The 27,966-nt window shown below is 44.5% G+C and overlaps 2 pseudogenes across 1 annotated transcript; both read right to left on the bottom strand.

The window, feature by feature from the left end:
- Positions 1 to 47: 47 nt before the first annotated feature.
- LOC148297614 (pentatricopeptide repeat-containing protein At2g13600 pseudogene) lies at positions 48 to 6,380 on the bottom strand (annotated as a pseudogene). Its single transcript, XR_015832993.1, has 7 exons — positions 6,153 to 6,380; positions 5,902 to 6,016; positions 5,397 to 5,452; positions 2,317 to 5,083; positions 1,974 to 2,077; positions 1,813 to 1,878; positions 48 to 444 (listed from the first exon to the last, which is right to left on the bottom strand). The product of XR_015832993.1 is annotated as a pentatricopeptide repeat-containing protein At2g13600 pseudogene (transcript).
- LOC148297613 (uncharacterized) lies at positions 5,393 to 26,375 on the bottom strand (annotated as a pseudogene).
- Between the last annotated feature and the right edge of the window lie 1,591 nt (positions 26,376 to 27,966).

Genomic DNA, 27,966 nt, shown 5'->3' with positions numbered 1-27,966 from the left:
AAGTCAATGTTCAGACGATCGCCACCCTTTTCCCTGGCCTTAGCCTCTTTTCTATGAAAAACAATGGTATTTTTAAAATCGGGTGAAGCACAATTTACAGGTTAATTGAGATTGTCAGCTTATATGAAGGGAAAAGGGATTTAATGCGCATTTAACAACCACTAAAGGTTAGGTTATTCTTCTTTATCTTAACCACTAGATCTACAAGCCCCTTTACTTTTCAAAATGGCTGTAACAAACACACTTTGGCTTCTCCCACTGGCTTGCATTGAGCTATTGGCAGCCAATCGTGGACTGCGCAAAAATATTTATGAAGGCAAGCAGTCCTATTTTTCACTTCTCATTGAGAACCAAGGTCCCATGGCATTGTAAATTAACTCGTTTTGGCGAGTTTAATGACCATGGCTGGTATTCCTTATGACATCCAAACTCAGAAATTGGTACCTACAAAGAAAAAAAAAACCCATGAGAAATTCACATTAATGGGTGGGAACTTTAAAATGTTGCTTGAAAAATCTGAATGTTCCATTCATAAGTCAAGCAAATCAGAGGGCTCAGTGCCCATGTGGATCATATGAAGGTGGAACTGGATACTAGAGGCTCTATTAATTATTCAAAATTGCATCAACTAGCACCAGAACATGGGTTTCTGCAATATGAAATCAACAAAGGCATGATTACATTATACCTGGCATACCTCATATGCTGAGTTCTAGATGAAAAATATTTACTGAATTTCAACACATACCGTGGGACAAAACAACGCATCAGAAGAAGCAAGGATTAAAACTATGTGATTGCAAGATAAGGATATGCAGTTGGGTGTGGGCGGCAGCAAAATACCATCTAGTTTGCTGCTTGAAATTAAGCAGTTAATATTCAATAAGCAAGCAATTGAGTATAGTCAAAGATAGATCACTTGAAACACAAAGAAGAGTGACCTAAAGAAACGATTTTTTTTAGAAGAAAAATAAAAACCAAAACTAGGAAAGCTAAGAAACAAGGGTTTGAAAAGAAACAATGGTCTGCAAAAAGGAAAAAAAAAAGAAAAGAAAAGAGAAGGGGAAAGAAAAAATTAAGCAATGTGAATCCTGCATCAAAACTAAATTGAAAAAGAAAAACATTTTTTCTTTCTTTACTTTTTGTTTGAAACACTAAGGTTGCCTTATATGGATTTGCAATGGGAGATTTGGATTTGATTACCTAGTTTAATTGCTTGCATCAAATGTTAAAAATACAGGAAATTTAAAAATAAAAAAAAGAAATTTATATATTTAAGTGATTCAGGGAGAAAAATTGAAATGATTTTTTTTTTTCTCTAAAGTTTTGAAATCCATCCTATCTTAAATAGTCAAATTTAAGTAGTCACGTTATCTATCATTTTAAATCCACACATCTAAATACAACCCAAGTTCAATATATCTTTGGATTTTGATTTCTGCTTTTTAAAAATAACCCTACAGCCAACATCTTGCCATGTCAGTGCCAATATGCTATAGTTTTGTATGAATCATATAACGCTACAACTAATAATAGTAACATTCAACAACGTATGCAGATTTCTAAAGACATCTAATGATGTTTAAATAGTACACATCAAACATCTTATGTCCAAATGCTTATTCCCACTCTTTTGGTTAATTAGTACACATTTTTTTCCATAGAAATATTATGTCCAAAACGCTAATGTATAACCATTTGTTTAACCTTGTTAAAATACGAGACTAACAAAGACTGAAAATGTGCAAAGAGATCAAAATATATTTCCAGTTGAAGTGATAAGAAAGCTTGCAAATTTTCAAATTTAAGTACCTTACATGGGCCATCAAATAAATGCTGAACATGCGGACCACTGTCACAGCTGATAAAGAAACTCGTCTGTAATATTAGATATCATGATTCATGAGTAATAGTTCAAGAGGAACATGGAAAAAAAGAACATAACTTTCAGGAGGATAAAAAGGATTGTTTACCAAATGAGCCATCACTTTGTCAGCTTACAGCAGACTCTTATAAAATTATGAACCTATCCATTACGTATGTCGTGTCTTCAAGGTGAAGGCTAGAGAATCACATTCTGCAAAACAGAGGTGTAAATGAACCATCAATTTTTCTGGTCTCATTATTTTCTCAGGGTGCAGTTCCATAAAGAGAAACTCACTATTAGTGGATGAATACATAAATGAGTGTAAATAAATGTGTCACAGAGTAATAGATCTACTCGAAACAAGTGGTCTTCCTCAAACAACTAGTGATAACAGTAGCCACAATGAACAGAGGATAAATGCATAGATAGTAAGAGAATATATTGCATACCAGAGATCACATGTAATCTCCATAGGAGCAAAATCCACCTTTCAAATGATGAAACTGGTATCTATCCAGCACTATAAGCTCCTTTGAGGTATCAAGGGAAATCAGCTTCATTATCAAGTGACAATCATGGGAAACTTGAAGGTTTCACATTATGCAGATAGGCATCAAGCAGGCACTCTAAGCAGCTCAACAACAACATCAAGCTTTTCCCTGTGATAACACTGAGAAAGAAATGAGCTAATTGGATTGACATAGCAACCGGTATCTTCTATCTTCTTAATTATCTCTTCAAGTATTCTATAAATGTCCTTCATTTGTGGATGATGGGTGTCATCTACAGTGAACACATGTACCCTATTATTAAACTCTATCCAGCTACAACCAGGTTTTTTCTCAATTCCTTTCTTTCTCATCTCTTTTCTCACATCCGCAAAAGCTTCTAATTGTCCACAATCAGAATATGTATTAGCCAGAAGGACATAACTCCCAGAATCATCTATATCTAATTCAAGCAAATTTCTCACTGCAACTTCTGCTAACTTTAAATTGCGATGAACCCGACATGCGCCAAGCAGAGCCCCCCATATATCAGCATTTGGCTTAAAGGGCATTGTATCAATCAAATTCTTGGCCTCCTCTAATAACCCCGCCCGGCCAAGTAGATCTACCGTACAAGCAAAATGCTCACATGTTGGATTGATGCCAAAATCTTCAGTCATGGAACTGAAGTAGTGTTTCCCCTCTATTACGAGCCCTGAATGGCTACATCCTGATAGAACAGATACATAACTTATATGATCAGGTGTGCAGTCCGTTTTCAACATATTCTCAAAAATCTCAATCACTTTCCTACCTTCACCATTTTGGGCATATCCTGCCATAATCGCATTCCAAGAAATCAAATTTTTGTCACATATTGAGTCAAACACTCTTTTTGCTACTTCAATTCGCCCACATCGTGAATACAAAGTAACAATGCTATTTGTGACAGAAACATTAGAACCAAGCCCTATTTTTTCAGCTTGAGCTATAATTTGGATCCCAAGTTTTAATATTGCTAAATCAGCACATGCACTGATTGAAGTTACTAAGGTGACCCAATCAGGGTTAACCTCTACCCTTCGCATTAGAATATACAATTTTAGGCCTTCTTCCCAAAAACCATTTTGAAAATATGTTGCTAACATTGAATTCCAAGTTATGACATTTCGCTGTGGCATTTTATCAAAATACTCTCGAGCTTTTTCAACATTACCAACTTGAGAGAATGCCGTGATCATTGCTGTCCATGATATTATATCTTTGAATGGCATCAACTCAAATGTCTGATTTGCTTTATGAGTATTTTGACACTTTGCATACATCGTAACAAGAGCATTCCCTACAGGAATAGAAGAGATCATTCCAGCCTTGATTGTATATCCATGGAGCTGTTCCCCAACTAAAACATGATTTTGGCCGGAACAAACCCCAAGAACTGTTGCGAGAGTAAACTCATCCAAGGAAATAGGAGCCTTTCTCATTTGGTTAAACAGTACTAAAGCTTCGTCCTCAAGTCCAGACCGGACAACTCCACTGATCAAAGAAGTCCAAGAAACTGCATTGTGTTCTGTCATGTTGTTAAACACCTGCCGTGCAAAATGCAAGTGTCCACATTTCACATACATATCAATCAGTCCACTACCTGCGAAGACATCAAGACTTGGTTCCATACGGATGATCCGAGCATGCAAATGGGTACCCCATTCCAGATCATATATGCTTGCACATGCACTAAGTACGGTGGCATATATCATAGAATTTGGTCTAAAACCTTGGTTCCACATCTCAACAAACATACTGAGACTCTGAACCCCAAACCCATGCTGAGAAAAGATTGAAATTATGGTGTTCCAAGACACACAGTCACGTTCAGGCATTTGAAAAAACATATGAAGAGCCCTTTGAACCCCATAAAGTTTAGAGTAACCAAATATCATACTGTTCCAACAAAACAAACTAGGACTTCGGATCCTCAAAAACATTTTCTCAGCAGAACTCAATGCACCACACTTAATGTACATATCGATAATCGAATTTTGAATAGTCATGTTGTTTCCAAATTCTAACTTCTCCGTAAGACTATGCAGCTGAAGAGCCAATTTGATGTTGCCAAGACTTTCATTACGCAAGAGAAGGAAAATGGGTCGGAAAAACTCTCACAATTCTGAACCATTGCAGCAAAAACTTTAATTGCATCCACTGGTTGCCCATTATTAAAATGGCCAGACATCATTGTAGTCCAAGAGACAGAGTCTCTCTCAGGCATTTCATTGAACAAGATCTTTGCTTCCCTTATCCGACCCAAATCTACTAATCCATTGATCATAGTATTCCAACTAAACACATTAGGATGCTGAATACTGTAAAAAATCCGACGAGCGTCTTCTATCAAGCTACATTGAGAGTACATGTGCAAGAGATGGTTCTGGAGGAAAATAGCAGAGTCCAATCCTATGGAAATGAGTTGGGCATGGAGTTTTCTGGCAATGGGTATTGACTTGAGAGATGCACAAGCTTTCATGGCTTCATAGAATGTCTGTGACAATTCCATGTAAGATTGTTGTAGGGAGGGGTCGTTGCAGAGAATGAGCTTTGTTGAGAGATTTTCTTGCGTCGATGATATATAACGAATATTTAGGCGAGAGAGATGAAGGATATACTTCAGGGGTTGAATTGGCAGCATCCCCATCACTGGAGATATTAGGCTTCTCCGCTTCAGAGACTTCTGTGAGTTTGCCTAACTCGATGTTAAACACATAAATAAAAAGAAGAACGCAGTACAGGAGTACAAACATAAAATAGCATCACTTTTGTACCGATAACTACCCCTGACTATAGCCCTTTGCCTAACTCAAATCCTACCGCTTTGCCAATATATATACTAAATATTTTGACCTCTGTCTACAACCATGGCACCCACATTTGATAAAGAATCAAAATGAGAAAACCGACCCAGATAATAGCAGCTAGAAACTAAAACTAAAAAAACCACAAAATATGCATATATACATATTAAAAATGAGAGTCAAAACTCTTACATTGTAAATCCAAGATCCTTGGTGATTGCTAGTTGGGTCGGAGAAGAGTGACCAGACTGCAGGAGACAAAAATGCAACTCATAAGCAGATATGATTAGAAAAAAGCTAAAACAAACTGAGGCTAGTTTGGTTCATGATCTGAAATTTCCTATTCAAAAACAAGGATAAATCTGTTACCCAACAAAACCCAAAAAAAAAAAACAGGATACAATCTAAAAATCTGGGCTGTATAGTTACTGCAAAATCTGAGAAATGCTTGGTACTGTATCTGAAAATTGTTTTTGAAGTCTAAAAGACCATGAAAGCGTATTTGGTTTACTTTGGATCTCATTTAGACGTTTCAACAAACACCATATATGCAACACTTTGGCCCGAACATTTCCCTCAACCTCTGGCCAACTACTCAACAAATGAATGTGAAAGAAAGAGAGAAGGAAGTAGTGTAAGAGATGGTATAGATTCTAAAGAATGAAAAGGTACATGTTGGGTGGGTATTGGGTCTCACAGTATCACGTCGGCGCTGGTTACACTCGGATCAACACATGTATAAGACTTGAAACTGTATGAAAATCAGATACCAAACGAAGCCTGAAGCTTTCTGATTTCTTGAGCTCTGGCCTCTGCAAATAAGAACAGGCGAAAGCAAATGCTGTTGTTAAAATACCCCATACAGAACAGAGAAAATGAGAGAGAAAGCGACTGGGGACGTGCATTGGTTTATTGCTGTGTGCATTGCTGCGCTGGGGGGTTACTTACATGGCGAGAGAGGAGAAGGATGGGGCCGTGCATGGAAAGAGAGGGACGAAGACACAATGAAAGAAGAGAGGAAGGAAAGAGAAAACAAGGAAGACTGAGAGATAGGAAAGACACTCATAGTTTTCTCCGGCAAAAATTGAAAGCGGGACAAAGTTTCGACTAGAGGTAGATATCGAGGGTTAGAAAAGAAGCAGAGCAAAGGTTGATCTGAAGTTACATTGCTACCACGGTTAAAAGTTAGGTGCTAGTCGTGTATAAGATAGGAAGATTAGAACTGAATTGGTTTTAAATAAAAAAAGGCTTTTTTATTTTTTTTTATTTTATACAAGTGAATTTTTTTTTTTCAAGTACTTGGGAGAGGGGAATTTACATAAATATTTATTAGGTGCCTAGGACTTTCAAGTGGCGGACCATTTGGCCTCGCTGGCACTATCGAGGATGAGCCCTGGAAATCTAGATATCCAGACCTCCATCCTCACTTTTGCATGTTTTGAGCAGGGATGACCTTCCATGCCCATCCCTTGGTCATGAATGAGGAACACTAAGAGCATTTCCAGTAGGAGGGGTTAGCCCAAGCAAGAGGCCCTCTAGGACCCTAATCCTATTTCCAGCGGGTAAGGCTTATCAGGACAAGCGCTGGGCTCCACCAGCCTGGGCAAGGCCCAAGGCAAGACTTGCTTCGGTTGCTGCCTGGGCAAGATGATTTAATGATGACGACGTCATTATGAAGTAAGCAATAAATTTATATAACAAGAAAATTGAAAAAAAATAACAAAAATTTCAGAATTTTTTTATTTATAAATACCTAGTCATATTCTTCACTTCCCACATCAAAACTCTATACAAATTCCTCTGATCATATCTCATGTGAATAGTGGTTGCCATGGCAATAGGTGGAAAACCAGCAAAAAAATTGCTAAGACATGCACTATTTGTTTGAATAGTAACAACTCTTACCTCCCCTTACCTTTTGCCATGACAAATGGGTGGAAATGCTCTAAGGGAGTTTCGACATCTGTCACTGTCAAGATTGTCTTTGAGCTAGGCTGCCCTGGTTCCATTATCTGTCTTAGGGGGGTGTATTCAATTTAGATTTTAAAAGATTTTAAAGAAGTTTAAAAGTTCAGGTGTATTCATTCACGATCTTATAGAAGTCTATATAATTCTTGGTGTATTCAATTCAGACTTTTTAAATTCCATTCAAATTTAGGTGTATTCAATCATGACTTTAAAAGACTTCTTAAAAGTTTGGGTGCATTCAAAACCCCCCCGCACCACCACTCACCGCCAACCCTACTACCAGCCCCACCGTCATCCCTACCGTCACCACCACTACCGCTAGCATCATCACCATCACTGCCACTGTCACCACCACCACCCTTACTCCCATCGCCACTACCATTACCACCCCCACTATCACCCCCACCGTCACCACCACCACAACCACTGTCAGCATCATCACCATCACTGCCACCACAACCTTCCCCACCATCACCCACAAACTATCATCGCCACCACCATCACCACCACTTAGGGCTCGTCAATGGGCCGGGCCGGGCTAGCCCGGCCCAAATTTAATGGGCTTGGGCTGGGCCGGGCTGGGCTTTAAAGAGGAGAGAGAAAATATCGGGCCGGGCCGGGCTGGGCTTTTTTAGAAAATTCAAAGCCCAAGCCCATCTCATGAGCCGGGCTTGAAAAAGCCCATCGGGCCGGGCCGGGCCGAAATGGGCCTAAAAAATAATAAGTGTAAAAAAAATTATAAAAAAAAAAAAAATTTATAAGGATGGTATGAATAAATATGCAAATGTTTGGTGATGTGTTAAAGAAAAGTATGATTATATTTGGTGGTGTTTGTACCATATCTGACCCTCCACTCGTACAACGACACGTGGATCTCATAAACTCGCCCAAGCACCCAAGGCCTCGGACAATCGGCATAGGCTACTGATGATATTGTCTCAAAGCAGCAAAAGATCATTACAGGGCCCAACACAGCCTACAATCGGTATCCCCTACCGATTCTGCAGAATCAACCTCGAAGCACCCGCCTGAAATATCTAAGGACTCGTGTCAACCTCATAGGGCCCTCCCACGAGTCCCACATCGAAAATGAGCGCTAAGAGCATACTAAATGCCCTCTATAAGTATGCCCCTCCCACTACAATACAGGGGTAAGACTTTTCAGCTTGACTTTTATACTACTATATAGTCAACAGCAAGAGCTCTTAAAAACAATCTTACTCGAGCATCGGAGGGTCTTAGGCTGGTTCCACACCGGTTCCATAGACTTTACGAGCTTCGCTTATCTTCTATTCAGGATCAGCATCCAAGGACAGGAAGAATCGGCATCCAACACCCAATCGATCTCTTGATCGTCCATCCCACTTGTAAGTTGCACTCATCTCTATCTATTCAAGATTTAGCGTCAACAGATTGGCGCCGTCTGTGGGAATCGCTTATCGATCAACCCATATCTCAAAACAAAGAACTCTGAGACCAAAAAATGAATCCATCTTCGGCCCTCCCTACCGATGGCCCCATCCTCGGCCTCGTTGGCGAGCCGAATCCAACTCCCTTGCTTCAGACACCTGCTCGACCGACCACCCTGGAGGCTCGGATGGAGACCCTACAGCAGGATATGGCAAGAATGCAGGAGCACAACAATGTTCTCGCCTCCAAACTGGATGACACCCAGAGGCAACTGCATCAACAACAAACACTCTCCGCCCAGTTGCAGAACGATCGGGAACCAGCCACACAGCTTCGGCAGGAGAAATCGTTTAAAAGCGTACGAAAGCCCACTTTCCAGGATAGAGGGAAGCAGCAGGCCGCGAACGGACCAACTGTCTCCCGAAGACTGTTCGTGCCCACTCCGAAGGAACGCCATCCCGAATATCGCGTTTATTCTGATTGCCGCGAGAGGATCAACGATCGGCGCAGGGAACGGCAGTCATCGCCCATCCAGGTCCGGGCGAAGCTAGACGATCCACGCCTGGAGGTACTTGGACCAAAATCCCCCTTACGCCAGAGGTACGGCGCGATCGGCCTGGAAGAGACGGACGAATCAGATTATGTTCCAACATCCCCAGGAACCACAATCTCATCGGCAGGGCCCTCTGCACGACGCCACAGCCACCGATCAAACCAAGACAACGATCGGCGAAAAGGAAATTACGAGAGAAGCCCCAGCCGAACGGCAGACCAAGGAAGGCGAGGTCACAATACTGACCAACGCACAGGGAACCGAGCGATCGAACCCTTTGGTGACGATCTTCCATCTACCGATCCGACTATTCGTCTCCTCCTACAGAAGATGACTCGCATCGAGAAGGAACAAGACCAGGCTCGGACACCAACATGGGGAACGGTACAGCCAGGGCCGTTCACCAATCGAATCCGGACATTCAGACACGAGAAGGAGGTCCAAGCACTCCGCATATCGTTTTATTCGGGGGTCGAAGATCCCGTTACCCACATTCATACCTTCCAATCAGCTCTGGGTTGCAAAGGACTGACGGACGAAGGCCAATGTTTGCTATTCCCCTCCACCCTGACCGGAGCCGCTCTGAATTGGTTCTATCGGATGGAGCCAGACACGGTCGACAATTTCAATCAGTTGAAGCAAACCTTCCTCAACCATTTTATGATTCAGACCGATCGCCTATATTCCGCCGATGATCTATATACCGTTCGGCAGCAAGACGATGAGCCGTTGAGGGAATATGCGGCTAGGTTCAGCCATGAGTACTCCAGATGTCCGGAAACTGACGACAGGGCGGCCTTCGGTGCCTTCAAAAGCGGCCTTCGGTCGTCTCAGTTTCGTTATTTGGTCCACAGCAGCAACTGGACCACCTACTCCGAATTAATGAAACAGGCGGCTATCCACGCCAAGGCTGAGCATTTCAACTCCAAGGGATCGGCTTCGACCCCAATAAACAAAACGGCGTTGACCGATCAGCCTCCAACGCAGAACTACGACCGATTCCCGGTCGACCGATCGGCAAACCAGGCCCCCTACCGAACGGCACCCCCTGTCCCTGCTTTTTCCACTCAGCGAAACAAGCGGAAGGACAACTTCCGGGAACGGCAGGACAACAACAAGAAGGGCAACCACAAGGGGAATCGGCCAGACGAAATCTTCACTTTGCTCAACACCACTTATGAGCAAGTTCTCCTGACCGAAGGGGATATGATACCGAAGCCGAACAATCGGAAACTCCCTCGCCAGAGCGAAAAAGACACCGGTGTCTTCTGCCGGTACCACCAATACAACGGCCATGATACGGAATCATGCATCGCGCTGCGCAAAATCGTTGAACGCCTCATCAATGACGGAAAGCTGGATCAGTATTTAAACACCAAGCCAGCAACGGATAACTCATTGAATCGGCAGATCAATATGATCAGTGGAGGGGCGCCTATTGCCGAAGCCAGCAACCGATCCGTTAAAAACTACGTTCGTGCCGTACGGCATCCACAAATCCTCAGCGTGGCGGGAGGACGCAATGACAAAATTCAACGCAACGGTTGGGAACCTATCACCTTTTCTGAAGAAGAAGAGCGAGGCATCATCTTCCCCCACTCTGATCCTATGATCATACGGGCTGATATATCGGATTTCGACGTAGGCCGAATCCTCATCGACACCGGCAGTTCGGTCAACGTGCTATTCGCCGACGCTTTCAACGCCCTCGGCGTGGACCCTCGGCATCTGAACAAGGATATCACCCCTCTCCTGAGCTTCTCTGGCGACGTGGTTGAACCAATCGGCAGTGTCCAGCTCCCGTTCGCTGTCGGTACCATCCCCAGACGAACGGTCCTCTACACCCATTTTCTAGTGGTCGACTGCCCAACGGCATACAACGCTATCATCGGCAGGACGGCGCTCACAAAAATGAAGGCCATGCTGTCACCACACATGCTCCTCCTCAAGTTCCCCACACACGCTGGCGTCGGCCAAGTGCGAGGGGACCAATTGAGTGCACGGACGTGTTACGTTTCGGCAACCAAGGAATCGGCAAGGGCTGCGCTTCGCGAAACATACTCGGTCGCCACCAGCTTGGGCGTACCGAACGGCAGGGGGACGGACAAACCAGATGACCCCCGAGATGAGACTGTAACCCCGCAAGCGCAACCCGCCGAAGATTTAGAACCAGTCACCCTCTCCGAAGCACAACCGGACAGACAAGTTCGAATCGGTACAACCTTGAGTCCGGCACTCAGGGCCGATTTTATCACCTTCCTGCAAACCAATGCAGAAGTCTTCGCCTGGTCATACGACGATATGCCCGGCATCGCCCCGAGTGTCATCAGCCACAAGCTCAGCATCTGCTCCACTTTCAAACCCATCAGGCAGAAACGGCGGGCCTACGATGCCGAACGGTATGAGGCAATGAGGCTCGAAGTAGACAAACTGAAGACCATCGGCTTCATCCACGAAGTAACCTACCCAATTTGGCTGGCAAATTCGGTTTTAGTCAAAAAATCAAACGGCGCCTGGAGAATGTGTCAAGACTATACCGATTTAAACAAGGCTTGCCCAAAGGACAGCTTTCCTCTGCCACGGATCGATCAGATGATGGATGCCACGGCAGGCCATGAACTTCTCAGCTTCATGGATGCATACTCAGGCTACAACCAAATATTCATGAGCCCTACCGATCGCGAACACACGGCATTCATCACCGACAAGGGACTTTACTGCTACAACGTCATGCCGTTCGGCCTGAAGAACGCTGGGGCTACATACCAGCGATTGGTCAACAAAATTTTTTCCGACCTCATTGGCACCTCGATGGAAGTCTACGTGGACGATATGCTGGTCAAGAGCAGAACGGCCGATTCTCATCTCCACAACCTTTCGCTCATGTTCGGCGTCTTAAAAAAGTACAACATGCGCCTCAACCCGAGCAAGTGTGCCTTCGGCGTTTCCTCGGGCAAATTTCTCGGCTTCATGATCAGCCAACGAGGAATCGAGGCCAACCCTGAAAAAATCAAGGCATTACTCGACATGCAGGTCCCGAAGACACAAAAGGACATTCAGAGTCTGACTGGGCGTGTCGCCGCTCTAGCCCGGTTCATCTCCAAGTCTACCGATCAGTGCGCTCCATTCTTCAAAGCCCTCAAAGGAAGCAAACGGCAGATTGTCTGGACTGCCGAATGCGATCGCGCCTTCCAAGATCTTAAGGCCTACATGAGCAGAGCACCCCTATTATCCACTCCTCTCCCCGGCGAAGAACTCATCCTCTACCTCTCGGTTTCGGCAACGGCACTTAGCTCTGTGCTCATTCGCAAGCCGAACGGCATCGAACTCCCCATTTTCTACATTAGCCATGCTTTGCAAGACGCTGAGATTCGGTACCCCGAGCTCGAAAAACTCGCCTACGCTCTCGTCCTTTCAGCACGCAAGCTTCGGCCATACTTTCAGGCTCACAGTGTTACCGTCCTCACCAATCAGCCTCTGCGCCAGATACTCCAGAGACCGGAGACATCCGGTCGGCTAGTCAAATGGGCCATCGAGCTCGGCGAATTCGACATCCGCTACCACCCTCGTCCTGCCGAGAAGGGACAGGCTGTAGCCGATTTCATCTCTGAGTTAACCGCGTCCGAGGGGCCAGTTTCGAAGGACGCCGCATCCGATTCATCTTCGACGGTACCAGTCGCCCACCCGACCGAAGGAATCTTTAATCCGTCAATTCCACTTTGGACTCTCTACGTGGACGGTTCGTCCAACCGACAGGGCAGCGGAGCCGGCTTGGTACTCAAGGCCCCTGACCAGACAACCATCGAATATGCCATCCGATTCCAATTCCGGACTTCCAACAACGAAGCCGAATATGAAGCTCTGTTGGCCGGCCTTCGGCTCGCTAAAGAAATGGGCGCTCAGCAACTCAGGATCTGTAGCGACTCACAACTTGTCGTGAACCAGATACTGACTGAATTTGAAGCCAAGGACACTTCGATGGTTGCCTACTTGACACACGCTCGCCGATTGCTGCACCACTTCACTGCGTACCAAGTTCAACAGATCCCCAGATCCGAGAACAGCCACGCCGATGCTCTATCACGCCTTGCATCAGCGATCGACGACAACATAGGGCGCCGTGTGCCGATCGAGGTCCTCACTCGGCGCAGTACCACCGACCTCGAAGTACATGCCGTTCGGCAGGATCCAAGTTGGATGGATCCTATCCACGCCTACCTCGCCAACGGCACGTTGCCTGGCCCCAAACCTGAAGCAACGACTATCCGCCGCCGATCGGCACGATACCTCCTTCTGAATCAGATTCTCTATCGGCGTGGTCACTCCTTACCATTGCTTCGGTGCATGACCCCGCAGCAGGGAAACTACGTCCTACGAGAGATTCACGAGGGGGCCTGTGGGGACCATTCTGGGGCTAGATCATTGGCTTTCAAGACCATTCGGCAAGGGTACTACTGGCCGACTCTCCATGCCGATGCCACCACCCTGGTCCAGAAGTGCGATCAATGCCAGCGTTTCGGCTCCGTTCCAAAGCTGCCTGCCGAACCACTCTCTCCGATTGTTAGCCCATGGCCCTTTGCCCAATGGGGTTTAGACCTCATCGGCCCTATGCCCCAGGGCAAGGGACAGGTCAAATTCGCCATCGTCGCCGTCGACTACTTTACCAAGTGGACCGAAGCCGAAGCTTTGGCAACAATCACTGCAGCCAGGGTTGAACATTTCGTATGGAAGAATATCATTTGTCGATTCGGCCTCCCGAACGCAATAATCACCGACAACGGAAAACAATTCGACTCCTCTCAGTTCCGGCACCTATGCCACCGATTTGGCATCAACCTGTTCTTCGCCTCCCCAGCACATCCGCAGTCGAACGGCCAAGTCGAAGCAATCAACAAGATCATCAAGAAGACGCTGAAGAAAAAGCTTGGGACAGCTAAAGGAGCTTGGCCCGATCTCCTTCCGGAAGCGCTATGGGCCATTAATACCTCCTATCGACGGTCGACTGGCGAGACGCCATTTTCCCTTGCCTTCGGTTCCGAAGCCGTTGTTCCAGTCGAGATCAACGCACCATCGTGCCGAACGGCATCTTACGAGCCAGAGCAAAACGAAGCCCAGCTCACTCTCAACCTGGACCTCATTGAGGAACACCGTTCCCAGGCTCAGCTTCGGAATGCCGCCTACAAACAACGGACTTCCCGCTACTACGACTCGCGCGTCAGACGCCGATCGTTTAAAGTAGGGGACTGGGTACTACGCAAAATCTCCCTCGCCACCAAGGACTCCAACGACGGCACCCTTGGTCCATCTTGGGAAGGTCCTTACGAAGTTGTCACCATCTGCCGCCCAGGCACTTACCGTTTGCGTGGTACCGATGGTCAAACCCTCGGCCACCCTTGGAATATAGAACATCTCAAATATTACTACAAGTGAACGCCCCTTCGGTCATCACCTCTGTATCATACCTTCGGTCGTCACCTTCGGTCATCAACTTTTGTAATCGGTTTAATTTGGAACTCCCTATTCTATACATACGGCACTACCATTCAGCAATATTATGTCAAACATACTCTACATACGACATGCGCACATACAGAATTAAGGGACATGGCACATTAACCCGAAACAAACTGAACATTGATAAATAAGGGGCCACAGAAGGGCCATCTGTCTTTACAATACGCCGTTCGGCACGCTCAAAAATGTTAAAAACAAAAAGTCTACGAGGTGGGTGGATCGGCTTCGGTCGCTACAACATCGACATCAGCTGACGCAGGCACAGGATCAGTCGACGGCTCGGCAGTAGACGTAACGGCAGCCCTCGGCCCGGGATGACCTTCCTCCCCACTGCTTGAATCGGTGTCGTCGGTTTCCTCGGCCTCGGCATCCTCGCCCTTGTAGGCCTCCACCATCTCTTCGGTCACCCCTTCCGGCAGCGGTGGTGGATCCCGGAGGAAGTTCAGGTTCAGCTTCTTGTCAGCATTATACCGTTTGACTCGATAGAGAAAGTCGTCACATTGCTCCATGACCTCTCTATCCACCAAACGTGTAAACTCCTCCGACGATCGGTAGTCCGCAACGGCCTTCGCCTTCTCCTCTACTAGCTCCCTGGCATGCGACCGCTCGGCCGCATCCATCGCCACCTCTACCGCTGCCTTCGCCTCATGGGCAGCCATCACGTCCAGCTCGGTCGCCGCCAGCTTCGACGCCAGCTCAGCAATTTTCGCCGCATTCTCCTCGGCACGCTGGTCCGCCTCCTGCAGCATCTTTCCGGCATCAGCGATCTTCGAACGGCCCTCTTCAAATCTCTTTTGGTACCGTTCGGCAGCATTCACAGCTCGCTTCGCGCAGAGCCACATGTCCATATTAGCCTGCCACACCAACGGACACATTAATACATGCCGAATCAAAGTATCCTTAAGCTACAAATCCTACACTTACCGCTGCTTGGAGACGGAAGGCCCGACCGGTTTGTTCACGCAACGTCTTCGTTGACAGTTGCTCCAGCTCAGCCAGCTCCATCTGAGCACCGTCAATCATACAGTTGATGAACGGCACAGCCTTCCGAGGACACGCGATGTTAACCGGTCCCTCCTCTCCCTCCACCTCATCATCAGGGATCAACACCGATGTCCCCTCGTTCGGGCCCCTTGGCCGTTTCGGCAACGGCGTCACATCGATGGGACCCTCGATCTGCCGTTTGCCCGTCATTTGGAGGTGGGCCTCCCGAACGACCTCTGCCTCCGCCGCCCTCTTCTCCCTCCGGCGGTCAGCCACCGTCTGCTCATCAGCCGACGTCCCTCCCGCTGGCCCTGCCGTCTTTCTCTTCTTCGGCCCGGGGGACTGAACCTTCTTCGTCTTTGGCGCCCCTTGCCCCTCCAGACGCCTCCTCGTCGCCTCGCTCATAGGCCTCCCTCCTGCCACTGCAAAACAGGAAAAGCACGAAGTCAAAAAGGAAACGGCAGCATAGAAAAAAACACCGACCCTGCCGAACGGCATCTCTTACTTTGCCTTTTTTCTTCTTCCTCTTCCTCCTTCACCCTCCGATCGTGTTCGGCCCTACCGATCAGGCCTGCCTTGAACAGATTCCGGAAGTAGAGCAGCTCCTTACAAAACCGATCTTCTTCGGCAATCTTCGCTCTCACCCTCTCGATTGCTTCAATCTCTCTGATCGGTGCGGCCGGCCGTTTCAAGGACACTGAAACCAAAATACCAACGGTCAGTACCCAAAAAAAAAAAAAAAAAAAAAAAAAAAAAAAAAAAACAACACTATTAACCCTGCCGAACGGCAGGTTCTACCCTACCGACTGTCTGGAAGGACGTAGGAATCCTCCTCTCAACGATAACTCCGGGTGCCGATTCCCAATCACCGGAGACAATCACTCGACGCTTGCGCCACGTCTTTTGAGAGCTCGGCACCCCCACCACAAAGTGCCCACGCTGCCCTGCCGAGAGACAGTTGGACTGAACCCACCCTCCATGATCGGCACTCTTCGCCCTCGTCACACTGTACAGCTGGGCGAACTGTTCGTAGCTTGGCTCCCCCTCACCGGCCAAGCTGAACGCCGTGATCGTCCCGAGCAGCGTAATCCAAAAATTTGGGTTATACTGCCCTGGCGCATAACCGATCGCCGCCAGGATCTTCTGCACCGAATGCTTTAACGGCAGCCGAAGGCCATGCTTAAACACATCTGTGAAGAAGACCACCCCCTTGTCATTGTCACTTAGCGACTCTAAGGGCTCCGGAATTCGCATCCCTACCGATTCCGGAATGTTGTACTCCGACCGAATCTTCGCCAACTCGGATTCGGTCAGTGTGTTCGGCTCTAAGTCATCTACTCCGAACACAGGTTCCGTGGGCTTCGCCATCGGGATCCGTTGCCTACCCCTGACGACCCTCAACACCCCTTCCCCGGGAACGGCAACAGAGACACCACCCCCATCGGCCTCACGACCCGAGGTCGAAGGCTCATCACCCCCAGGCACCCTCGTTGAAGTACCCCCAGCCTCGGCACGCCCTCCTGCCCCCTCCACTATCTCACAGCTCGAAGAGCTCGCAGATTCAGAACTCCCACTCTCTTCGGCAGAACTCCCCGAGGACGACTCATCCTCGTATGCCCTCGGACTACGCCTACGCTCGGATTCGGTATCTGACATCTACAAACAACACACGAACGTACACTAAGGGCTGTGCTAGAATCCAAATCCTATTCTACCTCCTAAAAACACTACGTTCATACGTGTTCATGCGTGTTCATGCTTGTTCATACATTGTTCAAACATAAATTCTTGCAATTCAACACTTTGATCCATGGGAATACGAAAACACGGCAACATACCTTGTTTGCACGGTGGCTCAAGTTCGTCGGAAATCGCCTCCGCCTTGTTCAAACTTGCCGGAAATCGCCTGCTCAGCCTCAGCACGGTTGCCGGAAATCGCCTCTCACAAGCTCTCTTTGCTCTCAAAATTTCCAAGTATTTGTACTCTCGTCTTCTCCTCACATTTATAAGGCCGATTTAGCATCGGGAAGCGAAGCGACGCATCGGGATACGAAACGACGCGGCTCTTCACAGCCATGCCGACACGTGTCACGCATGCATGGGAGAGACCAAACGTCAGTTGCAACGCTTCCAATCCTCGGAGACGCTTCAACTTCCCGAACGTGGCAGATCTAGCCACCTTCGAGCACAACTCCACTAACCAACGGCAGGCGCACATTGATGAGTTCTCACTCACCTCTCGTGCCGAACGACAGGCGCACATTGATGAGTTCTCACTCACCTCTCGTGCCGAACGGCAGGCGCACATTGATGAGTTCTCACTCACCTCTCGTGCCGAACGGCAGGCGCACATTGATGAGTTCTCACTCACCTCTCGTGCCGAACGGCAGACGCACATTGATGAGTTCTCACTCACCTCTCGTGCCGAACGGCAGCCACATATTCATGAGTTTTCACTCGCCCCTTTGCAACAACCGGCACATCATGCCGTCTCCTATCCAAGCTCACTCCCTTGGGCACTTGGGGGACTACATACCACCATCGGCAATTATGGGACCATTGTGTCCGGGTCAGAATGCCGAATACACATTCAAGTCCCCAACCGAGAAGCTTCTCAATCGGCAACTTGGGGGACTACTGTTTGTACCATATCTGACCCTCCACTCGTACAACGACACGTGGATCTCATAAACTCGCCCAAGCACCCAAGGCCTCGGACAATCGGCATAGGCTACTGATGATATTGTCTCAAAGCAGCAAAAGATCATTACAGGGCCCAACACAGCCTACAATCGGTATCCCCTACCGATTCTGCAGAATCAACCTCGAAGCACCCGCCTGAAATATCTAAGGACTCGTGTCAACCTCATAGGGCCCTCCCACGAGTCCCACATCGAAAATGAGCGCTAAGAGCATACTAAATGCCCTCTATAAGTATGCCCCTCCCACTACAATACAGGGGTAAGACTTTTCAGCTTGACTTTTATACTACTATATAGTCAACAGCAAGAGCTCTTAAAAACAATCTTACTCGAGCATCGGAGGGTCTTAGGCTGGTTCCACACCGGTTCCATAGACTTTACGAGCTTCGCTTATCTTCTATTCAGGATCAGCATCCAAGGACAGGAAGAATCGGCATCCAACACCCAATCGATCTCTTGATCGTCCATCCCACTTGTAAGTTGCACTCATCTCTATCTATTCAAGATTTAGCGTCAACAGGTGGTATGATTATGTTTGGTGATATGATATGTTGTTTGTCTTATTATATATATATAATTGTTGTATTAATAAATGACACAAATTAATGTGCTAATCATCCAATTATAAACTAGGAATGAGTAGAATTCAATGGAAACAAACACAATTTTTATAACAAGTAACACACAAAAAAAAATTAAAGAGGGAGATTTGTCATTCAAGTGATGTAATCCTAATCCTAAACCCTTATTTATACATAATTATATATGTATGTGGGCCTAACGGGCCGGGCTTTTGTGGGCGGGCCGAGCCGGGCTTTCATGGGCTTAATCGGGCCGGGCCGGGCTTCAAACACCCAAGCCCGGCCCAAGCCCAAGCGGGCCGGGCCCTCTCAAAGCCCATAACGGGCCGGGCCGGGCTTTTTTTCAATGGGCCGGGCGGGCCCCCGTAGGCCCATGAACCCGCGGGCCAAATGATGAGGCCTACTGTTGTGTGGATTTCAGCTGCACCAAAATGGATTAAGCTGCATCCTCAACTTGTGATACTCGCAAGTGCACGAGCCGTTTGGTAGTATAGCATATGTAAGTGCGAGGTCGATCCCACGAGGATTGGTGATTGAATGATTCAATTCATTTTCCCTACACAAAACAGAAATGAAAAAGAAAGGAAATAAATACAACAAGAAAAAAGGAAATAACTCAAGCAAATAAGTTCCCAAGTTCAATTAGATTAATGGATTGATTCTAGCTAAAGTATGATTAAGCCATGGTGTGTGGTCATAACCTTGTGTTCCTAATTCCCTAATTTGATCATTTGTTGTCTAACCTAAAATTAAGCATTAGGAACCCATTAAGCATAGAAGAACAATTTAAACAACCAAGCATGTATCTAATCCCTGTTGTCGAATGTCCATACATACTCTTCCTATTCATAGTTCAATTCGAATTAAAGCATGGTGTATACTCTTAATTCAAACCAAGATAGCTAACATGCAAGCCTAAATGGTGATCAATCATTCAAACTAGCATATTAACTTATAAGCATAATGAATAAGAACAAAAACCATAATTGAAACTTGGAAACTAATTAAACTTGAAAACTTAAGAAAAGACTTTACATTACAAAGAAAAATAAATTACAACTAAGAAGCAAAAGGAAAGCTAGAATTGAGAACTAGAAAGCAAAATTAAGAGAATTTGAGGGAGAGAAGGGAAGGGAGCTCTAGAGAAGTGTTTGAGAGCTCCCCCCCTTGGGGTGTGTTTACAAGCTTAGGAAACCTCACTATTTATAGGCCTAAGGAAGTTGAAAATCTGAATTATACAATTGAATTATCTAAACACACTAACTTCACCTAACACACTACACTTAATTCACCAACTTAACCTAACACACAATTGCATTTGAAAATAATTCCTCTTGTCTTTAGGCTTAGTGTTGCACCCCCACTTCAACTTCAATTAATTCATTTGGCTGCTGCAAAATTCCACTCAAAAATAGGTATTGAATATGCTTCACCAAACTTTCCCACAATCAACAACACTTCATCATGCATATGTCATGCATGACAATGCATTGCAGCCAGCTTGTGGGCTCGTTTTGGGCTTGTGGCTCCAATCTGAAAAATCTGGAAAAATATGGATCTTGAAGCTCTTTGTCTTATCTTTCCAAGCATATGCAGCCCAGCTCAAGGAAAAATCGGAAAGCCCTTCAAATGTGATTTTTGGCCCAGTAACACAGATGCTGCCGAATTTGACCTTAAGTTGCCAAAACATGTATAACTTTCTCTAGAAGACTCGGAATCATGAACCGTAAAATTATACAGAAACTAGACTTCCGTATCTTTCCAATGATGTATGGCTCATCATCTGGTTATTCTTGAGGAAGTACAGTCCAATCCGTGAAGTTGACTGATCTGCAGACACCGTTTTGAGCTAACTTGTCTCCAAAATGCAATTAGTGAGTCTCAAGCTTATAACACTGAAACAAACACAAAACTTATTAAAAGCACAAGTTTAACTCAAAAACATAACCAAATCATAAATTAGAAGGGTACAAAATGATATGTAAATATGCACCGATCACCTACCACCACTGTCATCACCACCACCATCATCAACCCTAAACTCTTTGTTTTTTGAGTGCTATAAACTCCATTAAAAACAATAATAAAACTCTAACAAACTCAGTTAAAATCTACACACGAATTCAATCAAAAGATATGTGGAGTTTGTAGAATTCAGTTAAACTCAATTAAACTCCATAAACTTTATAACTCTTTTAAAATCATTTAAAATCTAAATTGAATACACCTTTGGGCTGTGTTTTGAAGTAGTCTATTTCTGTTTCTGTTCTATCGAGCTTCCTTTGGGAGATGGGCTGCTTTGCTCCCACACCCTTTGTAATGTCTCTTTGTGATTGTTTTTCTACGAAATATCAGCCTTTTCAACCAAAAGAAAAAATACCATTATTTTTTTATCATACCAGAAGAAATTAGAAATGGCTGAAATTGCTTGCTGCAAAATTCACTCTTACAATCAGATAGGAAAATCCCAAACTGAGTTGTACATATAATTGAAAGGAGAGTACGTAAGAATGCGGACCTTCATGACTTCTCTTTCTACTTGTCAATTACTTGCATCGCACTCTACATGCATTGCATGTCTGTGATGCTTCTACTACTTTACAATATGGAGAAACTGTTTTTTTATATTACAACATAACATTGCAATGCCATGGACTGACCTTCCATGCAATTAATTTTATGCATCACATATATCACTTTCCCATGCTAAAGAAACCAAATGCTAAAATACTGCAGTTTTCAATTTACAATCTTGCTAAACGAGCAAGCGAACGGATTCACCTTGGCGCAATTATGTATATAGTGAGACCATTTGCAGAAGGATCAATTATAGACTCATTAATTGGAAGAAATCTACGTACAGCAAATATTGTTGGCTGCTTTGGTTCGGGAAGATCAACTGATTCACTTCCAAGCAATACAACCATAGCTGACATGGTTGGTCTTTATTTGGTATCAGAGCAACACACATCACACACCTCCTCGATCTAACAAGTATCAAGGCTTTTATTTGGTATGAACTCATACAAAAGCAGCTTTTCCTCTCCTTCAAAGCCGCATGCCAAGAGCCGCACAAGGTTTTTGTGTTGAAGTTTTGCAATGAGTATGACCTCATTTTTAAACTCCTCCAAGCCTTGCCATGATTTTCTTGACACTCTTTTAACAGCTACTTCCTTCCAATTTTATAGCAAACCCTGTGAAATAATATTTTTTTAAATCAGATGAGATGCATGTTTCGGGACTTTGGTCCGAGGAATCTATTAGTACTGTACCCAAAGATGGTGCATTACCTTGTATATAGTGCCAAACCCACCTTGTCCAAGCTTGTTTGAATCTGAAAAGTCATCTGTAGCTACCCTAATAGTAGCTAGATCCATGAAGGCCAGCTCCTCAGAACTTGTCAATTGTCTATCTTCTGTGATCGTGACGCTGGTCGGGCTTGCCAAATCATGTATTAGTACATGCTGGCTGTTTTCTTCATCCGCACACAATAAATTTTAGTTGGCAATCTTACATAAATTAATTCACAATCATTAGCATCAGCCACATGTTTCCATCTAATGTACCTTTTAATTCTTCTAAACCTTTTTTCCGCTGGCGATGGACATTACAACAGACAATGCGAAATGCTAATAGGAAAGTTGATGCACATATAAGCACCACCTTCAACGTCTTCCGTTTATCTCCTGCTTTTTAATGGAAAGAGTTGCTTACCAAGGCTCTTCCTAGAAGTCTATACACACAGATGATTATGAACGGAAAAAAAAAAGGAAACAAAATTTTTATGTGCTAACCTTCGGAATATGGGTAAATTAACAGAGAGCTTGACATGTCGTCAAAAAATCGGAACATCTCAAACCTCACGTTGCAATTCCTACCCACAACGGCACCACCTTGGCTAGAAGAGCAGCAAGCCCAAAGATCCCCTAAAGCAGAAACCAAACATGTTTTGCAGTTACTTTCAGAGATGTCTCTCGTGCACTGTTGCAGACCATAAATATTTTTTTTCCCTGAAAATTTTACTTCCCCAGTTGCAAACATATGCTTAGAAGGATTAAAGACAGCCTCATTGTTGTGTAGATACAGCTGCACCAAAATGGATTCAGTTGCATCCTTAACTTGTGATACTCGCAAGTGCACGAGCCGTTCGGTAGTATAGCGTATGTAAGTGCGAGGTCGATCCCACGAGGATTGGTGATTGAATGATTCAATTCATTTTCCCTACACAAAACAGAAATGAAAAAGAAGGGAAATAAATAAAACAAGGAAGAAAGAAAATAACTAACTCAAGCAGATAAGTTCCCAAGTTCAATTAGATTAACGGATTGATTCTAGCTAATGTATGATTAAGCCATGGTGTGTGGTCATAACCTTGTGTTCCTAATTCCCTAATTTGATCATTTGTTGTCTAACCTAAAATTAAGCATTAGGAACCCATTAAGCATAGAAGAACAATTTAAACAACCAAGCATGTATCTAATCCCTGTTGTCGAATGTCCATACATACTCTTCCTATTCATAGTTCAATTTGAATTAAAGCATGGTGTATACTCTTAATTCAAACCAAGATAGCTAACATGCAAGCCTTAATGGTGATCAATCATTCAAACTAGCATATTAACTTATAAGCATAATGAATAAGAACATGAACCATAATTGAAACTTGGAAACTAATCAAACTTGAGACTAAAGAAAAGAATTTACATAATGAAAAGTAAAGTGGAACTAAGAAAAACTTAAGGAAAATTTCAACACAAAAGATTTCATTACAACAATTGAAAACTAGAAAGAGAAACTAAGAGAATTTGAGGGAGAGAAGGGAAGGGAGCTCTAGAGAAGTGCTTGAGAGCTCCCCCCCTTGGGGTGTGTTTACAAGCTTAGAGAACTTCCCTATTTATAGGCCTAGGGGAAGTGAAAATCTGAATTCAATATGGCTAATGCATACAACACTTGTTTTATAAAATCTGAAATGGTTGATGCACTTGTATTAGAAAATCTTGAATTGGTTGATGCACTTCACCAATAGATCCCACCAGCAGCCCTAGCTCATCTTCATGTCACCATGACCAAGCTTCCAACCAGAAATGATAGCTCATACCTAGCTCACCATGACCAAGCATCCAACCAGCACATGCTGAGGTCAGCATGACCAGCAACTTCAAGGGCTTACAACTTGGGCTTCTCTTAATCAAATTAGGACTTTAAGCACTCGAAATTGAAGTTCAGAATGTCTTCTTTCCAGGAATATGTTATTTGGGCCAATCCAAGGTCGGAGGAAGAAGTTAAGGCCGAAACAAATTGCTAACTCATTTTCTGCGCTGATAAGATCCATCCTGAGCATGGTTCTGTGTTTGCTAGGTAACGGACTCCAGATTTATCCAATGGGGCTGCAATTTGGATATGTTATAGTACACACCAATTGGAACAACTTTCATGAAGAATGTGGCCTCATTCGAGCTATGTAGGTTGTTGAAACAAAGCTTGCAATATGACCTACGGAACTGGACTAGCAGGGGGCTGTAGCCAAAATGAGTTTGTCTTTAAGCTCTTCATCCATTCATCCAAATTAGGCCTTAACATGCTTGAATTGCATGAATTATGCTCTCTAAAGCCATAATTATTACCTAAAGCTCAATGAACTGAAAGATAAACACAAAAAGGATTAAAAGCATAAGTTTAACTCAAAAACATAACCAAATCATAAGCTAGAAGGGTACAAAATGATATACAATTATGAACCGATCACTCATCGGACAGGTTTTTCATCAAATAAATCAAAACATGACTAAAGCTACCCGGATTTGACACTCTCTTCTCCCGACTATCCTGCTTTGGATAATTTCCAACGTAAACCATCAATGAAAAGAACATCTAGAAGGAATAGCGGACTTGACATACTTCGTACCATATCATTGCATCATTCGTATTACAACTCTTGAAAAGCTCCTGGCTCGCCTCATAGATGCAATTTTGACAAACTGTAGAGTTCACATCCCCTCTACAAAGTGCTTGTCCATAGACTCTGTCAGTGTTATTTCCAATTGTGGTGTTGTAGAAACCGGTCCTGGGTCTCTGGACATGGGGACTTGACCTCTAGGCTTCAGATTCCTAACTTTGTACCTTAGGCCCTAGGCCTTCTTCCATTTATCTTTGGGTCTAATCCCCTTGTACAAATGTAAACATTATCATAATGAGAACATCTTCTCCGTGGACGTAGCCCATTCATTAAGGGTGAACCACGTATATCTTGTCTTTCGTATATTTATCGCTTGCCCAAGTCCTCACATACATGCTGAAGGTCCTCACCTTCACCCATCATCCACCACACCTCATCACTAAGTTGGACTCAATCTTGGCCAAAACATTTTGAGCATCAACATTAGCAATAGCTCTCTCATAAACCTCTCTAATTCTATCCTTATTTCCTGCACTCTCTTCTATAGCCTTATATAATCAAACCAGGAATCGTAATTAAGAGGATTCTTCCTAACCTCGTCTTCATATTGAAATCTCTTGTTTCCCACAATCGCAACCTCAATATCTTGTCTATCTCCATATTGCTTCTCCAAACACACAAACTTTTTATACAAATCCTCAACCCTTTGTTTGGGTATATGATCAAGTGCAAATTTATAAATACGCCTTGCTCTATCAGTTTCTTTGCACCGCTCCTCAAATTCAGAGAAAGCCACAAATAACTGCTCGGCCTCCTCATCATCGCCCATGATCTCCACTGCTCTCTCATATACATTTCTTGCCCTCGCAACCTCACCATTCTTCATCTCAAACTTGGCATACCGAATCCAAGCACCAAATTTCGGATGACATTGCACGAAACGCTCGAAAATCGCTCTAGCACGCTCGATCTCAGTATAGCGAAGCTCAAACTTGATGAAAGAGAGCCAGCCTTGCTGGTCCGGCATCCAATTCATCCACCTCTCCTATATCTGCCGAGCACCAGCCACATTCCCTATAATCTCTTCTATGTGAATATACTTGTACCAAATCTGATCAACTCTAGGCAAGAGGGTGACGGCACGGTCCCACACATTCCTTGCATGGTTGATGAACTTGTTCTTCATCTCCGCCTCAGCATAGTTGCGCCACAGGGTAGGGTTCCGGTACAGTGAGCACGTTCGAAGTCCTTATGGGACTCATCCCACTGCGCATACTTGATCCAGTCTCTGACATTCCCCCTCACGCGCCGGATTTGGTCTTCGAATTCCTTGCACTTTCGGAGGCGGTAATCTGCGAGCTCGGTGGGATTAGTGATCTTCTGCTTGGGAGGTCGGATTTCAGCCTCCTGGCACTCACGTGCCTCACGGAGGATTTGCTCTGCGATAATTTGAACAGGGGTCGGGGTTTTGTTCTTAACCCTAATGGGTCGTGGTAGCATGACGTCGGCATCCTTTCGGGTTAAGAACCCTAGGGTTGGGTTTGCGTCCTTGAAGGAAGCCATGGCTGGGGTTTACTCGCCTGGAAAATCTAAAACTTGACAATGTTTTGCAAATTTCCGTATGCTTTCTGTTGTGAAAATGGCACTTGCACTTTCACTCCCCCCCTAATGATCTTGTTGTTGATGGAGTTTGTGACAAACACAGCAATGGATGAATCACACACACACACACACACACACACTTGAGAAACCAACCAAGCACAAAGTGACACAAGAATTTATAGAGGTTCAGCAATTGCCTACAACCTCTTGGTGATCCCCTTGAGAAATTCACTAATGAAATAATAAGTTACAACTTTGGTTTACAAAGAAAACCCCCTTAGAACTCTATTCTCTCCCAAGCTCTCTTTTCTCTCTCACCCCTTGCTCAACACTTTGATGCATGATCGGTGCATTGATCGGTTCATAATTGTATATTATTTCTTACCCTTCTAGCTTATGATTTGGTTATGTTTTTGAGTTAAACTTGTGCTTTTAATCCTTTTTGTGTTTATCTTTCAGTTAATTGAGCTTTAGGTAACAATGATGGCTTTGGAGAACATAATTCATGCAATTCAAGCATGTTAAGGCCTAATTTGGATGAATTGATGAAGAGCTTAAAGACAAATTCATTATGGCTACAGCCCCCTGCCAGTCCAGTTCCGTAGGTCATATTGCAAGCTTTGTTTCAGCAACCTACATAGCTCGGATGAGGCCACATTCTTCATGAAAGTTGCTCCAATTGGTGTGTACTATATCATATCCAAAATTCAGCCCCATTGGATAAATCTGGAGTCCGTTACCTAGCAAACACAGAACCATGCTCAGGATGGATCTTATCAGCGCGGAAAATGAGTTAGCAATTTGTTTCGGCCTTAACTTCTTCCTCCGACCTTGGATTGGCCCAAATAATATATGGCTGGAAAGAAGACATTCTGAACTTCAATTTAGAGTGCTTAAAGTCCTAATTTGATTAAGAGAAGCCCAAGTTGTAAGCCCTTGAAGTTGCTGGTCATGCTGACCTCAGCATGTGCTGGTTGGATGCTTGGTCATGGTGAGCTAGGTATGAGCTATCATTTCTGGTTGGAAGCTTGGTCATGGTGACATGAAGATGAGCTAGGGCTGCTGGTGGGATTTAGTGGTGAAGTGCATCAACCAATTCAAGATTTTCTAATACAAGTGCATCACCCATTTCAGATTTTCTAATACAAGTGCATCAACCATTTCAGATTTTATAATTCAAGTGTTGTATGCATTAGTCTTATTGAATTCTGATTTTCACTTCCCCTAGGCCTATAAATAGGGAAGTTCTCTAAGCTTGTAATAACACCCCAAGGGGGGGAGCTCTCAAACACTTCTCTAGAGCTCCCTTCCCTTCTCTCCCTCAAATTCTCTTAGTTTCTCTTTCTAGTTTTCAATTGTTATAATGAGATCTTTGTGCTGAAATTCTCCTTAAGTTTTTCCAAGTTCTACTTAATTTTCATTGTTATGTAAATTCTTTTCTTTAGTTTCAAGTTTGATTAGTTTCCAAGTTTCAATTATGATTTTTGTTCTTATTCATTATGCTTATAAGTTAATATGCTAGTTTGAATGATTGATCACCATTTAGGCTTGC

The sequence above is a fragment of the Prunus avium genome, chromosome 1, assembly GCF_965620075.1.
Source record: "Prunus avium chromosome 1, drPruAviu1.hap1.1, whole genome shotgun sequence".
In the NCBI taxonomy this organism is placed as follows: Eukaryota; Viridiplantae; Streptophyta; class Magnoliopsida; order Rosales; family Rosaceae; genus Prunus; species Prunus avium.
This window is presented reverse-complemented; position numbering and strand designations above follow the sequence as displayed.